Source organism: Hyperolius riggenbachi, chromosome 10 (genome assembly GCF_040937935.1).
Source record: "Hyperolius riggenbachi isolate aHypRig1 chromosome 10, aHypRig1.pri, whole genome shotgun sequence".
Taxonomy (NCBI): Eukaryota; Metazoa; Chordata; class Amphibia; order Anura; family Hyperoliidae; genus Hyperolius; species Hyperolius riggenbachi.
Window position 1 is genome coordinate 277,069,344 of NC_090655.1, and position 17,653 is coordinate 277,086,996.

General features: G+C 47.1%; 1 protein-coding gene across 1 annotated transcript in view; it reads left to right on the forward strand.

Moving 5' to 3' along the window:
- Nucleotides 1–17,653, forward strand: part of LOC137535453 (zinc finger protein 585A-like) — a 231,489-nt gene that overhangs the window by 78,835 nt on the left and 135,001 nt on the right. The window lies entirely within an intron of this gene.

The following is a 17,653-nucleotide window of genomic DNA, read 5'->3' on the forward strand; positions in this document are numbered from 1 at the left end:
GGGGGGGGGGGGGGGGGCCTGTTTGTATGCACATGTGGAAGGGTGTACTCTAGAAATCCCTCACTGTGGTCCCTTTGTATTTATGAGTGCAACTTTGAAGACAGAGTTACGCTGTGTGAAGTGTGTTTATTTTTTCTAGGAACTTTGATGTTGGTGAGCGCAGTGGAAAAATATTTACAGCGACTTTATTCCTCTGGGAACTTTTTGCTGCAGCAACTTCCTAATCCACATAACTGTGAGAGACTCATTCTGTAACTATTTGTGGTGCAGTTTGAATTTTATTTGAACCAGATTTTAAATCACTCTGATTTTTCTGCTGTGCATAATTCAGAGTCAGGATACAACCCCTTAAAGTGAAAATAAGAATGTGAGATTCCAGGAAAGTTCTATATAACATTGTTTTTTACCTGCTGTGAGCTGCAGATGTGGGGATATTAGAATCTCCCATTCATCCAGACTGAACTCAGGACAGGAGATTTCCCTCTTTCTGTGTCTGTTTTACAGTCAACAGCCCAAGTTCACCAGGAACTGTCCACCGGCAAACAGTTTGGGCCATCTCTACCAGCGACAGGTACAAACTCCCAAAGAGTGATTAGCACTGTGGAAAAGATCATTGGATTATCCCTGCCATCTCTCTATCTCCACACGGCGAGAATGAGGTCAAGGGCCACAGAGATGTAGCTAGACCCCTCCCACCCAGGCAACCGCTTCATTTGAGCTCCTCCCATCGGGCCACCATTATAGGACCATATCCTCTAGAACAAACATGCAAAACAGCACCTTCAGGCTGTTCTCCTGCTGAACTCTATCCCTCCCCTGCTGAGCCCGCCCTCCTGCTGAACTCTATTCCTCCCCTGCTGAGCCCGCCCTCCTACTGAACTCTATCCCTCCCCTGCTGAGCCCGCCCTCTTGCAGTAATCCTACCCCTCAGACAGCGGAGACTCCCCTGCACCCGCTCCGGTCCTCCAAACACTGCAGGGGTGCAGCACCCTCCTAGCACCTCTGTAGTGCAATATCTCCTGCCCAGGTGTATTATTACCCTCATGCTGTAAATGTTTTCCACCTACACTACTTGACTATTGTTCTTGGTTTTGTTTGCCAATGTCTGATTATCTGTTGCCAATGCTAAAGCAGCGCAGCTTAATGACAGGAGCGCAAGGTAAAAATCTCCAGTGCACTCTATGCTGCGGTATTGCTAACTTACGCGTGCTCCATTAGCTTAACAGGCGCGCCACTGAACCCGCCCTGAACCCCTGGCTTCAAAGGATGACATCCCAGCACTTTGATAGGCTTCCTGTCACATGACAAATAGTCTATTGGCCAATTGGGCCAATTAAACAGAAACGTCCATTAAGTTAATGGAGCGTGCTTAAGCTTAAAGAATGAACCACATAGTGATAGTAACAGGTGGAAATGGAGGAATAATGCACCTATGCCAGATATTTCAAGTATTTAAACAATTTGTACACAGTGTTAATCATTTCAGAGACGATTCAGAGTTTTTCAAAAGTTTATGACAGATGGGAAAAAGCTGGTTTTCAGTCTGTTTGTGTGTATGCGGATTGGTCCATAAGTCTACCTGATGGAAGGAGCTCATGCAAGGCATTTCTGGGGGGAGTGTTGTCCTTGATAATGATTTTGGCCCTTCTCATACAGCGAGTCTTATACAGTTATCCAGAAGTCTCAGCATCCAGAAGGAAAAACTCTGACCTTGCAGGATGCATAAATATAGTTTTACAGTTCTTTATGCAGTAATAAACCTCTGTTACATTAAGGTAAGTCTGTCTCTTTTCTTAATTTGGTTTAAATTACTGTATTTCAACATTAATACTGAGTTTGGTATATAGTGTGGGGTATAGTACTGTTTTTTTAGTTGGGCCTATTTTTGACATTGACCCTCAAGCAACCAGAAACTACACTTATCCGGCATTTGCCAATCACCGTCAGTGCCGGGGGTTTTACTGCACAAGAGTTCCAGTGATGGTAGTTCAGTGCCGATAATGACTTCTGATGTTTTTACAGCTGGCTGCAGGGCTTCTCTGGCAGCCTTGGTGCAGCTGTTGTACCAGGCCGGCATGCAGTTGGTCAGACTGCTTTCTATAGTGCATCTGTAGAAATTAACCAGCAGCTTCTGTGGAAGGTTAGCACTCCTTAACTTTCTCATAAAGTAGAGGCACTGTTGTGCTTTGCCAGGTACAGCTAAAGCATTGTCAGCCCAGGAGTGGACTATTGCACTGGCCACAGGGCATCTGGGTGTCACTGCAGTACATTGAGGCTCGGGCCTCTTCTGCTTTACACCTCAGGGGTAGCAGAGACTATAAAATTCAGGGGCATCTATGTGGACACCATTACACTGCTACATACCTGCTGCATTGTGAACATCACATAGGTGGTGCATTGCAGTGTGGCAAACCTCGGCTGTTATGCTACAAAGACCCACTGTGACCAGAGCCTTACTGTATACTGTAAGCAGATCTATACATGTAATGGTATGTGTGCCACATTCTGCACACTCACTTGCTTCAGCTCAGCAGACAATGCACAGAAATGCATGTATAGTTGTGGCTGTGTGAGGAAAGATCCCCCCTCCCCATGCATTTATTCTTGGTAACTTTATTAACTATAAGCAAGGGCAGGGCTCTCTCACCCTTTTATGTTGGGAATTTATCAGAATCAGAATCAACTTTATTCGCCAAGTGCGGCAGGAGCTGCACCCGGAATTTTTTGTGGACACACGGCAATTGGCATAAAAAACATCAAACACAATTGGCATAAGAAGCAACATCAACATGGTACAGATAATTGCTACATAGACACAACCGCAGTTTGACAGACAGTGACAGCAATTGGCAAACAACACATGGTACAGATTCTTAGCTACAGAGACACCCAGATGTCAGTTTAACAGACAGCAGCAGTTCATAGTTCAGGTTGGCAGGACTATTTTATGCAAAGCAGACCTACTGTACGGTGACATGTGGTACTGCGTGGCCAGCTGGAGACAGTTCCTTCTGTGCGCGTATTCCGCAGGGGGGTGGCTGAGGGAGATTAGGGGGTGTCAGGTTGGGAGAGTGCATGAATTAAGTAGAGCAACCGCTTGGGGAAAGAAGGTGTTTTTATGCCTCGTGGTTTTGGTGAGAATGGTCCTATAACGGCGACCTAGAGGAAGGGGGACGAAGAAGCGACTGCCCGGGTGGGAGGGGTCCTGAATGATCCTGTTTGCCCTGGACCTCATTCTAGATGACTGCAGGATGTCCAGGGGCGGCAGGGGTGACCCGATGATCTTCTCAGCAGCACTGATTACCCTTTGGAGTTTGTGTTTGTCCCTTGCATTAGCCCCGGAGTACCAGACAATGATGGAGGAGCAAAGGATAGACTCGATGGTGGCAGAGTAGAAGCTGATCATTAGCTCCTGCGACATCCCGAACTTCTTCAGCTGCCTGAGAAAGAACAGCCTCTGCTGGGCTTTCTTTTGAATTACGGAGGAGTTCGCCTCCCACTTCAGGCTGTCTGTGATGGTGGTACCGAGGAACCGAGCTCTGTGTACCCTGGAGACCTCAGTACCATTAATGGAGACTGGACTGGGAGACGGAGCGTTCCTTCTGAAGTCCACAATTAGTTCCACAGTTTTTGCTGTATTTAATACGAGTTTGTTTTCCTTACACCACCTGAGGATCCGCTCAATCTCCTTACGATATTCGTGCTCACCGTTTTCATCTATGAGGCCTATTATGGTGGTGTCATCCGCAAACTTAATGACCTTGACAGAGTCTGCGGATGAGGTACAGCTATTCGTGTACAGTGAGAAGAGAATCGGGGACAGCACGCACCCTTGCGGGGCACCAGTGTTGGTGATTCTAGCACTGGAAGAGCAGCTGCCGATCCTGACTAACTGCGACCTGTTGGTCAGGAAATCCTTGATCCAGGTGCACAGATTAGGGTCAACACCAAGTCGTGCCAGGTTTTCATACAGGATGGTTGGACAAATGGTGTTGAAAGCGGAGCTGAAGTCTAGAAGCAGGATCCTGGCGTAGGAGTTTGGTTTGTCCAGATGTTCCATGATGTGTGCTAGACTGATGTTGATAGTGTCCTCCACGGACCGGTTGGCCTTGTATGCAAATTGCAGGGGATCCGTTTTGGTGTCGGTGTGCTCCTTCAGGTAGGGAAGAACCAGCCTTTCAAAGATTTTCATGATGATTGGAGTTAAGGCAACCGGTCTGTAATTGTTTAGTTCCGTAACACCTGGCTTCTTGGGGACCGGAATGATATTCGCTTTCTTGAAGCAGGAAGGGACCTTGCTCACTGTCAGGGATTTGCTGAAGATTGACGTTAGGATCGGGGCTAGCTGGCTTGCGCAGGTTTTCAGGCAGGCTGGAGATATGCCGTCCGGGCCTGGAGACTTCCTGGTGTTGAGCTTCTGGAGGTGCCGTAATACGTCAGCCTCCCAAACAGTTACCGGTGCTTGGAGGGCAGTGGCAGCTTGGGGGGGTGTGGCAGGAGGCTTCCCGGGTGAGGATGAGATTGCTAGGTCCTCAGAGTGGGTGGGAAGGTGCTCAAACCTGCAATAGAATTTGTTGAGCTCCTCGGCTAGCGCAATGCTGGGAAGTGTGTGTTGGGGAGGGGGCTTGAAATTAGTAGCTGCCCTGAGGCCTTTCCAGACATCCCGTGTGTTGTTGGACTGAAGGTCCTGTCTTAGTTTGTTTGAGAAGTCCCGCTTTGCCGCCTTCAGCTCTCGGTTTAAGGAGTTTCTGGCTTCCCTGAACTCCTCTGGGGTGCCGGATTTGTGTGCTTCCTCTTTGATTTTCCGTAGGTGGCGTAGCTTGCCATTGAACCAAGGTTTGTTATTTGGGAAGACTTTGACGTTCGTTGTTGGAATGCATGACTCTTCACAGAAGCGGATATAGGAGGTGACATTTTCCGTCCATTCGTCTAGGCAGGGAGCCTCGAGAACCGACCAGTCCGTGCTATCAAAGCAGGCTTGTAGTTGACCCTTGGCCTCCTCAGTCCACTTTTTAACAGTTCTGACAGTCGGCTTGGAGGTTTGAAGGAGCCTTCTGTAGGTGGGGATCAGGTGAATTAGGCAGTGGTCGGAGTTGCCTAGGGCAGCCCGCCGAGTAGCCTTGTACGCATCCTTAAAGAGACTCTGTAACAACAAAAACCTCCCCTGGGGGGTACTCACCTCGGGTGGGGGAAGCCTCCGGATCCTAATGAGGCTTCCCACGCCGTCCTCTGTCCCACGGGGGTCTCGCCGCAGCCCTCCGAACAGCCGGCGACTGTGCCGACTGTCATTTCAATATTTACCTTTGCTGGCTCCAGCGGGGGCGCTGTGGCGACTTTCGGCACGGAAATAGACGGAAATACCCGATCTCCGTCGGGTCCGCTCTACTGCGCAGGCGCCGGAAACTTGCGCCTGCGCAGTAGAGCAGACCCGACGGCGATCGGGTATTTCCGCCTACTTCGGCGCCGAGAGGCATCAGAGCGCCTGCGCAGGAGCCAGGAAGGTAAATAATGACGTCACCGCTGCCCGGACTGCACGGAGGGCTGCGGCGAGACCCCCGTGGGACAGAGGACGGCGTGGGAAGCCTCATTAGGATCCGGAGGCTTCCCCCACCCGAGGTGAGTACCCCCCAGGGGAGGTTTTTGTTGTTACAGAGTCTCTTTAAGGACCGTGTAGCAGTGGTCCAGGGTGTTTTGGTTCCTGGTGGGGCAGGTGACGTGTTGCTTGTAACGAGGCAGCTCCTGGCGAAGGTTTGCCCTGTTAAAGTCCCCTAGGATGATGAAGAGGGAGTCCGGGAGGGAGGTCTCCCACACTAATATGGTGTCGCTGAGTGTACGCAGGGCTATCTTGGTGTCCGCATCCGGGGGGATATAGACGCCTGCCAGGACAAAGGAGGTAAACTCTCTTGGTGAGTACTGAGGTCTGCAGTTGATAAGTAGAATCTCGGCATCTGGAGAGCAGCTTTTGTGCAGGATGGTTGTGTTTGAGCACCAAGCGCCGTTGATGTAAAAGCAGATTCCGCCGCCCTTACTTTTCCCTGAGAGAGAGGGGTCACGGTCTGCTCGGAATAGATTGAAGCCCGGTATGTCGAGGGAGTTGTCCGGGATGTTGTAATTTAGCCAGGTCTCAGTGAAGCAGAGGACCGGGGAGTTGCCTTCGATCGAGGGTTTGCTCCCAAGTAGTAGCAGCAGCTCGTCTAGTTTGTTCTGGAGGGAGCGGACATTTGCTAATAGAATGGCTGGGATGGGAGACCGCAGACCCTTCCTTTTAAGTCTGACCTGAGCGCCCGCCCTCTTACCCCTAGGCCGAAATCTGCTAATGTTGGCTAATTTATCGATCTGTGACTGAACTGTGTCCCGAATTGGCAGAACCTGTGCCTGTGTCTCCCATTCCAGAAGCTGTGCTCTGGTGTAGACGATGGTGCCCTGCGAGGCAGGGGGTATGGGACTGGCCATCAGGTGTTTAGTGGCACGTTGCCCCCTGCATACAGAAAGAGGCTACACAGTTGTTGAATGGGGGCATCAGAAGCGCAATATAGGGAGCACCCTACGTTCATATACCAGGCTGGGAGCTAGTGCAAGAGAAGCACAATATAGGGAGCACACTACAGTTCATGTACCGGCTGGGGGCTAGTGCAAGACAGTTCATATAGCAGGCTGGGAGCTAGTACAAGACAGTCTTTTGCAGGTAAGCAGGAAGTTCATGGCATGCAGTTCAAGGAGGGGGCATTTAGCGTGTAACAATCATATATGATATTGGCAACAGCTTTACTCACATGCTTCCTCTCCAGCAGGACTTAAGAGGGGCAGGGTCGGGAGTTGCAGTGCCGGCGTATGCTGCGGGCCAGCGCTCTTGGGGGGCCTTACACAGCTGCTCCTGTGGTGGTAGCTGCGTCTGCTTAGAGGGTAGGCCGCAGCGAGCCACGTGGATGGATGGATCGCTGGAGTTCTCGGGGAGCAGGGGCAAGCTGGGCTGCAGGCCGCTGTGCAGTTTTGCTTTTTTGCCGGCCACAGCCTCAGGTGGAAGACTGGACAGAGGAAAGTTTGTGGGTGGGCCGCGGCTAGCCACGTGCGAGCCACGTGGATGGATCGATCACTGGTGGAGATCTCGGGGAGCAGGGGGGGGGGGGGGGAAGCTGGGCTGCAGACCGCTGGGCAGTTTTTTCCGGTCGCAGCGTCAGCCTCCGGTGGAGGACTGTGTAGAGTTGTGGGTGGTCCCCGGCAGCAGCGGTGATTCGCTCCGGAGTCGGCAGCTGGTGTCTGCAGTAGGTAGGTGGGCGGTCTCCTGGTCACGGTGTCGGCCGCTGGATCTCCTTCGCGCTGTAGAGAGGGCAGCGGTGGCAGGATATCGGCTGGTGTGGGCGCCCTGGATCTCGGTGGCTGAGATTGTGCGCTGGAGTGGGTGCCTGGTCCCTGGATCTTGGTGGCTGCGGGAGATTGCGCGCTGGTGTAGGTGCCCGGCCTCTGGACCTCGGTGGCTGCGGGAGATTGTGCGCTGGTGTGGGCGCCCGGCCCCTGGATCTCTGTGGCTCTGTGGCTTAAAACTAAACTTAAAACTAAAACTAAAAAGACTGGCTCAGAACTAAGCTGAAATACTAAGCTAAACTGAAGCTAAAACTGAGAAACTAAAACTAGGGTAAGAAAATAAGAAAATTGCCGGGAGCCGATGTGTCCTTGGCTGCCTCTCACGGCGCCATCATTACGCAATACATTTTATTCATTATGTAATATTTGTCACTGTAATTACCAGATCTGTATTTTGTATTGATTCTGCATTTTGTTACCAGTTCTGCATTGTATATATTGGTGTTGTACACCATTTGTCTGTATTATTATGTACCCCATGTGTGTTTCTTACTTCACTTAATAAATCAATAATAATAAACAAGACTGCACTTCTTTAAAGCAGTTAGACAAACATAACACTAAACTGGAGGTGATATTTCACCATGATCAAGGAGCTCTATAAGAGGTGGAACACAAATACAATCAGGTGAGTTCCAGTCTGACCTGGTGGGAAAGGTTTCCATGTTCCAGGGATCCTCAGACTGGGCCTCTGCGGCTTACAACTTCTATTCTGCACCCCCTGATGGTCATGATGGGGATTACAATCATATGCATCATTACACAGGTGAGTTTGTGTTTAAAACTACTCAGACAAATCCACATGGTTAGAAGGTTAGTGGCCGATACACAGTCTTATAGGCCAATAGTTCTGGGATAAGCTATAGCATATAAATGTTTGTTTTTTTTACTCAAACTTCAGGCAGTAAATATGAAAAGGAATGTAGTAATGTAGTAAAGCGCTCACCACCTATCAGCGATTAATTAAATAAATATATAAACAGTATAATATGCAATAAACAGCAGCATAGGACCACTTTTCATAAAACTCGTACAGTCCAGCATAAAAAGTCCACTGCATTGACACTTATCCAGACAGGAAAATAGTATAAAATCCGCTTATCAGATCCTATTGCTGATTCGTTATGATCAGCAGAAAAGCTCAATATCAAAACGAATCCTCACAATCCTTCGCACTATTTCCTAGTATTATCAAAACAAACAGAGAGATGCACATAGCGTAATCCTGTTTCTTACTGATGACGCTCCTTCCCTTCACCAGTGAAACAGTCACTGTGCTCACACTGTGTAATAACACTCCTTAGTGTGTAAATAGGAAAGCTTACATGCTCACCAGATGCATTTGCTGACCCTGCAACAGACCAGCATTCATACACTTTGTATCTGCAGTCTTCAGCCTTATTTCTCCTGTGTGCGATGCAGCTATCTTAAGAACTGAAAGTACAGGTAACCATGACGTGATACCGGCGGGGGTATTGTAAGAATCTGCAGGGTTCTTGCCATGTAAATCCCTCAGAAAACTATATTCAGAGTCCTCCCTTAAAGGACACCCAAAGTGAAAATAAACAAATGAAATAAACAATTGTATCTATCCTCCTTCCCCTAAAAATGACTTTTTAAGATATTCCACAGCTTTATTTTATATTTAAGCCTACTCTATACGTTTTTACTGTTTTATTATTTTTGCTCAATGTCACATTCATTGAAGTATGCCAGAGACAAAATCTATGAACTATTGGCCCTTTTTATCTCTTTCCTACTCTCAGAAGCCATTTTCTGCTAGGAAAGTGTTTTATAAGTGTAATTTCTTATCAGTGAGGGTCACACTGTAGTCTGACCCAGTTCTGACTCAGACAGGAACTGCCACTTACATACCTAAAAAAAAAAAAAAAAAAGGGAACACAACCTAGTTATTTGTGTGCTAGGCACTGTACATACACATGTCTATCTCATCATGTCACATGTCACCTTGGGTATCCTTTAAGATTTATTCTAGAGAAACATAATTCTGATCATTCTAGTAGTACATCATGCTTTGTGGACGTCCATTGACCTTTATCTTCTCAAATGTACAGACAGCCCGGCACCGTCCAACACTAGGAGTGTAAACAAATCCCAACATGAAAATAAACAGAAGTTTCCCAGACCCTGGAAGAACTCCAATTATGGCCTGAAGTTCCTAGACCTGTGTAGTAGGTATGCTGCCCATCACATTCTCATGGAAACCAATAGAAAGCTCCGGATGTGATTGTCGGCTCTCACACACCCACAGCCCACCTATAGTGGGATGTGCTTACTTATCACTTGATATGCTGGAGAGTTTTCTGTATAGAAGATGTAGCCGTAATTTATAGGTAGGGGAGAATGGTATTTGCTTGACATAGCAATTTAGAGCTGATGTATGTTCTGCTGCTTCTGTAACCAAGGCTGAGCAGTGCATTGTGACCTAGGCAATACATCTCTAATGGCCTCAGAGTGTATCTGGTTTGTGTATACAGCTGCAGCTGTGTGATGGTCCAGCTGATACATGAGTAAGTGCAGTCTCCTCAGATGATCGCTGGTGCCGTGATTACCAAGGGCGACCACCTAATCAGTTTTTATTATCTGCGGTATCCCCCTCCCTCTGAAAAACATACTACAAAGACTACAATGGGCATATGAGACAATGGGCCTGATGCAATTGTCAGACTCGCCAGTGTTAAAGGCTGGTGAGTCCGATAATCTGGTGACTATAAAGTCGCCTGATTCAATTGCATTTAGCCCTAGGCAGGGTGCTAATAGAACTCGCTTGGGCGATATTATCGCCCAGCAAGTTCCTTACACCCTATCCTATTACACTTTGCATGCCTCCGGGAAGCGATGCTTCCCGGCAGACATGAGCGTTAGCTTAGACCTGCAAAAATCAGGTCTAAACATGCTAACGCACGACATCGCCGCTGCATCTGGGGGTCTCCTTTAATAAGGAGACCCCCAGAGCTCCCCGCCGGCCGCCGCTCGTCGTCCGCAACCCCCCACAAAGTTGCAAAGCTACAAATTGCTTAAATTCCTTACCGCCGCTTTACACCCGTCGGCCGCCGCATCTCGCCGCAAGTCCCCGCTGTGTAATTACAGTGTACGAGTTACTGTAATTACACTCACTAAGAACAGAGTCCCGGCAAAGCATCTTTGAATCAGCCGCCGGGGCTCCCCATTGGTTTACAGGCTGAGCCATTTTCAATGTTCTTAATGTTTGCAATATGTTCACCAATTCTGGAATTAAAATCACATCCGGTCTTACCGATATAAAAAGCGCCGCACTGGCACATGAGAAGGTAGAGCACAAATTGGGTGTTACAGTTTACATAATGTTGTAAACGCCAGCGATGTCCATTGGGAAGGATAACTTCCCTACCAATCGATAAAAACCGGCAAACAGTGCATCCACCACAGCTGTATGTACCGGTTACGATACAGTGGGGGCGTGCAAACTCGGTACCCTTAAAATGGCTCCTGACGATCAGGTCACGGAGAGACAGTGCATGTCTGCAAGTAACCTTTGGTTCAGCTGTCACAAGGGGCTCAATTTTAGGATCATTCATAAGAATGTACCAATGACGCTGCAGAACGCGTGTGATCTCTCTGAATTGTGCTGAATACACACATAAGAGTGTACTATTAGCATCGTCTCTCCGGGACCTGCTCCCTGACAACAATGAACTCCGATCGGCCATGCTGGCTCACTGATAAGCCTGACGCAATAAGCTATCAGGATACCCCCGATCCCTAAAACGTGAACTTAAATTCGCTGCCTCGTCCTCAAAAGTGTCAGGAGAAAAAACGTTCCTCCTAACACGGAAGGTACTGGCCCACAGGGATACCCTTAACAGTGTGCAGGGTGGAAACTGTCAGCCCTTAATAGGGCATTAGTCGCTGTGTCGTTCCTGTACAAGCTTGTAAACAAATGGCCTTGATCATCAATCATGACCCAAATATCCAGAAAAGAAATTTTCCTGGAATCAAATGTCATCATGAAACGCAAATTTCTTTTATTCTGGTTCAAGATTTCAACAAACTGTCGTAGTTCATTAGGTGTCCCTGTCCAAATGATAAAGATGTCGTAGATGTACCTGTGCGACATCAACATGATACATTGAGAGTCCCTCATCTGAAAAAATTGCGCGTTCCCACTCCCCCAGGTACAGGTTGGCATAGGATTGGGCACGTGTGGTCCCCATCGCCGCCCCCTGCACCTGGAGGTAGTGTGACCCATCAAAAACAAAAATATTATGCAAAAGCAAAAATCTTAATAGATCTAGCAAAAAGATATTGTGGGCCATACGTTTAATATTAAGCTTGCACAGGAAGGTCTCTATGGCAGCGATACCCAGATCATGCGGGATACTAGAGTACAGTGCCTCCACATCCAGAGCCATTAGAAGTGTGTCTGGGGGAACATGAACCCCCTCCAAAATTCTCAATAGGTGCATGGTATCCCTGACATAGGAGGGCAGGGCCTGCACATGAGGCTGAAGATGCCGGTCAACGTACACGCTCACCCGCTCCGTCAAGGAACCACGCCCAGAAACAATTGGACGCCCGGGCGTACGAATTTTAGATTTATGAATCTTGGGTAAAGCATACAACGTGGGGGTTATAGGATGCAAGATTTAAAAAAAAAAATGGGCAATGTCTTCACTTATAGCACTGCGCATTAAGGCGTCATCAATAATGGTGAAAAGCTGCTTTTGACATCTGGCGACCCTGGACATGCACATAGCAATCCCGCCAATTAAGGATATCCAAACACATGTCCCTGTAGGCCAGCACCCCCATCACAACAACATTAACCCCCTTTACCGGAGAGTTTAATTTCCCATTTAGTCTGCTCCCTCAGCTCCTCTAGTGCCGCAAGTTCCTCTGTGGAGAGGTTATGTGAATTAGAATTTCTCCCAGAGAGTCGCTTAACCACTTCGCCGCCCGGGTACAGTATATCTACGCTCCTTTGGACTTCACTTCCCCGCCCGGAGCGTAGTTATAGGCACCCCCCCCCCCGCCGCCGCTGTCCGCGCTCCCGCTCGCACTCCCGCGATCGTGCACGCCGCTGCCTGCTCGCCCGGAGATCAACGTACGGGAAAATCCATTCCCGTTCGTTGATCTCTGCCCCCCGCAATGATCGGCATGCTTCTACGAGAAGCAGCGTGGTCATTGTGAAAGAACTTAGTTTCCCAGCCTCCCTTCCTGCAAGCGTCCTTCTGACGCTTGCAGGACGCCTGAAAAAAAAATGTGGCCATCTTGTGGCCAAAAAGTAATCCTACACCCAAAAAATTTTTTCACATACAAATACATTATTTTTTACTATTCAATTTAACTCATTAACTCCCACACTCCCCAATTGTTACCAATATTTTTTTCCGCAATATTAAAATAAATAAAAAAAAATTACAATAAAAAAAAAAACTTAAATAGTTACATTAGGGACTGAAATCTTTAAATATTTATATCAAGAGGGTATAACACTGTTACTTTATAAATTATGGGCTTGTAACTAGGGATAGACACAAAACTGAAAAAAATGCACCTTTATCTGCAAATAAAATAGTGGCGCCAAACATTGTGACAGGGACATAATTTAAATGGTGTAATAACTGGGACAAATGGACATATAAGTTACATAAATTTTAATTATAGTAGCATGCATTATTTAAAAACTATAATGGCGGAAAACTGAAAAATGTTTTTTTTTCCAAATGTTTTCCTATTTTCCCATTAAAACACATTTAAAATAAAATAATTCTTGGCATAGTGTCCCACCTAAAGAAAGCCTAATTGGTGGTGAAAAAAACAAGATATAGTTTATTTTATTGTGATAAGTAATGATAAAGTTATAGGCGAATGAATGTAAGGAGCGCTGAAAGGAGAAAATTGCTCGGATGCTGAAGGGGTAAAACCCCTCAGTTGTGAAGTGGTTAATATCGCGCTCAACAACTGAGACGAAAGTCTTCAGACTAGGGCTGGCCAAGAAGTGCGGAAACCGGTGTGATCTTTCCATAAGCTCAGTAATAGTGGAGGGAGAAGGGGACTTCCATGTCCCGGCTACCAGTCTGTCAACTGCTGGGAGGAGGAGCTGCTGGGAGGAGGAGCACGGCCAGAAGAGAATGGGAGTCCCAGGAGAGATGAGGGAATAACGTGAGATGAGTCTCTGTATAAAACTCTGTATAAAACTCTGATCCTAGCCTAATACAGGCTCTATACTGGCTCCACTGGCCGTGTTACAGTATTTACAGATGAGGCTCCCAGTCATTGCCCCAATAATGGAGTGTTGATGTGGGCCTAGTACATGTAGGTGTAAGCATCATTAGCCACCCAATATTTTAGCCAGGTAAGGTGTTTATTATGGTTAGGGCCCCCTGCTGGCCCCTGTGTAATTAACACATCTGGAAGAGCTGGGGTGTGCAACCTGGAGAGCAGCCCCAATATGTTTGTTGTTTTTTTATTCAAAGTGTGGTAGTTATAGCAGAAAAGACCAGCACTGAGCTTCCAAACCAGACCATGTGAAATGTCCACAGCTTGGATCCAGTCACACTGTGCCTCCGCCGTATACAGCATACAATTTGGTTCAGAAAGAAGTCCAGGGAGGGCACCAGTGTATATTCCCCAAAAAGTTTTTATTTCATCAGGATGGTAAAAACAGAGGAGGCCCCGATAGAGAGCGCTCCCCCCTACCTTACAGCCATTACATGAGGGCTTCACATCATCAGAGGTATTCCGGGGGTGCAGGGAGGCCGGTATACTGCACCATTACTGAGCTCCTCTTTTCAGATGTCTGACGTCACCGGGCGCCCCTCCCATCGTCTGCGTATCCTGTTACGTCCACCGACTATGGCATGCGTACTGTGCAGGTGCAAGTCCTATGCATACCTTCTTGCACATGCTACTACAGTATGCATAATCCACAAGTGCTAAACACTGTGGTCTATCAGCAACATGCGGGATAAGGGCAGGCCAATCAATCCACAAATGGCCACGCTCCTACACATATCCCAATTCACTTGTTGCGACCACATAACACTATGCGTATACACGCTGGGGAAAGCGTAACAAGGTACGCATATTCCTATCAGTCATGCACAAAGCGGAAGCAAGGGCTACAAGACACTAACCATAGATGGTAAATTAAGCAGGAAAATTAGAAGTATAGACAAAGGAGGGTCAGAGAACTAAAAACCCGATCCGAACCAGAAACAGTGAATGGGATCAGCAATACACTTTGCCGAAAATGCATGCAGCAATAGAACATCGCACTGCTGCGCAGCGCGCATAGTCTGAACTTCAGAAGTCCTATGCACTTCTGATGTTCTTGCTGATCGCACATCATACGCACTGCCGTGCACATTTTAGTGTAAACGAGGCCTTAGAGGGTAGACACAAAGAGCTGGAGCAAGAGGTTAGGAAGAGAAAGAACAGAGGACAGTAGGAGAAGGTGAGATATGAACAAAATATGAAAGAACACAAGAAAGAGTGTGGGCAGAGAGCAAAGGAGGTTAGAAATATATTTTATATACAATAGGGCTAATACAATACTGTACTATGCCAGCCAGGCACAATGCTGCAGAGTATAGCAAGCCTGCTTCCCCCATAATCAACTCTCTGGACATTATTCTGTGTGGAAGAGCACGCTGCCTGGAAGCCTGTCCTGGACATCACTGCACATTTCATCAGAGCAGACGCTGTAATCAAACGAAGTATATACAGAACCCTTATTTACCTGTCTGGTAAACGAAGTCTGCAACTATGCTCCCTCTCTCCCTCACTGTCTGACATAATGACCTGACACTGCACGCTGCCTTCCTCCTCGAGAGACACTTTCCTGCTTCCCCCCCCCCCCCCCCCCCACGCAGCACAGAGGTCTGCAGCTGATGTGGTCTCCTCCTGGGTATGAGCACTGGGCAGCAAGTGCATGAGGAGCAGGCACAGGGACATTATCACTGGCACTCTGGGGATCAGCAGGCATGGCAGACAGAGACAGCGGGGTCACATGGCTGCACAGCTTCTACCTAGCGACTTCTCTCCAGCGCAGTGCAATGCTCCTCCCTCCCATGTGATAGGCTGACCACAGCAGTCAGCAGCACAGCATTGGCTAGAAGGAAGGTAGTGCTGTTGCTATTGGCCACATTCACCTGCTCTTTGTCTAGGGCGGCACAATTAGACTCTTCCTCGGGTGCTGTGTGTGAAGGGCTGATCAAAGCAGCACTGTCACCACGAAAAAAGAGACAGTTGCGAAAGGCTGACTCCCATATTGCCACCAGGACCCATGCATCCTGGGCCCCCCTTCACCCACTCCTTGGTAAGGGCGCCATAGCAACCGCTATGGTTGCTATGGTGATTGCTACGCCCCTGGGCCTAGCTGTCATGCCAATATAAAACCTACCGCATGTGCAATAGAGTGCATATACCACAAATTGTGAACTACATGTAATCAGGTCCTTAATAATACTTTTCCATTTTTCTGTAAATGGGCAAGTCGAACAATGTCCACATGGAAAGCTCCTGATTGGTGGCATATCTGATAGCCACGTGGGATTCTTTTTAAACTCAATATTGTCATACCTCTTACATCTCCTAAACGAGACAATGGGTGGAGCCTTTCTTATCCTTTAAAAAGGGATCGTCCTTTAGCATCGGCCAATATTTGACGATTGTCTCTCTTATCCTTCCAGACATTGGGGAAAAGTCAAACGTAAAGAACGCTGTTTTAGGTGCATCCCGTGTTCCACCTCTTATAACTCTCTTCCAGTTTCTCGGCTTTTGTATAACGCTCCAAAGAGCATTATCCACAATATCAACAGGGAACCCTCTCTGGATAAATCAACTTCGAAGTTCTATTGCTTGTTGTCTAAAGTCGTCATCATTTTTGTTGTTCCGTCTCAATCTCATAAACTGGCTTAATGGAATAGATGTCCTTGTATGTTCGGGATGATAGATATCCCAATGCAATACTGCGTTAGTCTCAGTCTCTAAATCCTCTCTTGTAGTAACCAGTAGGTGATGTCCCCACCACCACATCCAGAAATGGCACCTCCTCCACTCCCCACACACCTGTAAATTGCATATTCAGATCGTTAATTCCCAAAAAGTCTAGAAATGCATTAAATTCATCCCTGGTGGATGACCACACCAGAACCACATAGTCAACATACCTGGACCACACCCTAACTGGAGAGCGGAATGGATTAGCGCCCCCCACAACATTATGTGCATAACAGGATACGCATACGATGGGAGGGGCACCCGGTGACGTCAGACACCACGCTGATTTCAAAGAGGAGCTCAGTAATGGCGCAGTATACCGGCCTCCCTGCACCCCCGGAATACCTCTGATGATGTGACGCCCTCACGTAATGGCTGTAAGGTAGGGGGAGCACTCTGTATTGGGGGCCTCCTCCATTTTTACCATCCTGAAGAAATAAAAAAAATTTCATGACTATGGTAGTGATTAGGTTGTGATCTCTTCTGCGGACAGTCAGTGACATGACTATGTACTCTGTAACGTGCTATAGAAGATTTTAGGGCTATATAAATACAAAATAATAATGTAGTAGGACATTAGACTATGACTATGGTAGGATTAGGTTGCGATCTTCTCTGTGAACAGTTAGTGACATGACTATGTACTCTGTAATGTTCTGCAGAAGATGTCAGTGCTATATAAATACATAATAATAATATGGTAGGCCATTAGACTATGACTATGGCAGGATTAGAGTATGAGCTCCTCTAAAGACAGTCAGTGACATGACTATGTACTCTGTAATGTGCTGCAGAAGATGTCAGTGCTATATAAATACAAAATAATAATATAGTAGGACATTAGACTATGACTATGGTAGGATTAGGTTGTGATCTCCTCTCTGAACAGTTAGTGACATGACTATGTACTTTGTAATGTTCTGCGGAAGATGTCAGTTCTATATAAATACATAATAATATGGTAGGACATTACACTATGACTATGGTAGGATTAAATTGTGGGCTCCTCTAAGGACAGTCAGTGACATGACTATGTACTCTGCAATGTGCTGCAGAAGATGTCAGTGCTATATAAATACATAATAATAATATGGTAGGACATTACAATATGACTATGCTAGGATTAGAGTGTGAGCTCCTCTGAGCACAGTCAGTGACATGACTATGTACTCTGCAATGTGCTGCAGAAGATGTCAGTGCTATATAAATACATAATAATAATAATAATATGGTAGGAAATTATTATTATTATTATTATTTTTTTATTTATATAGCGCCAACATAT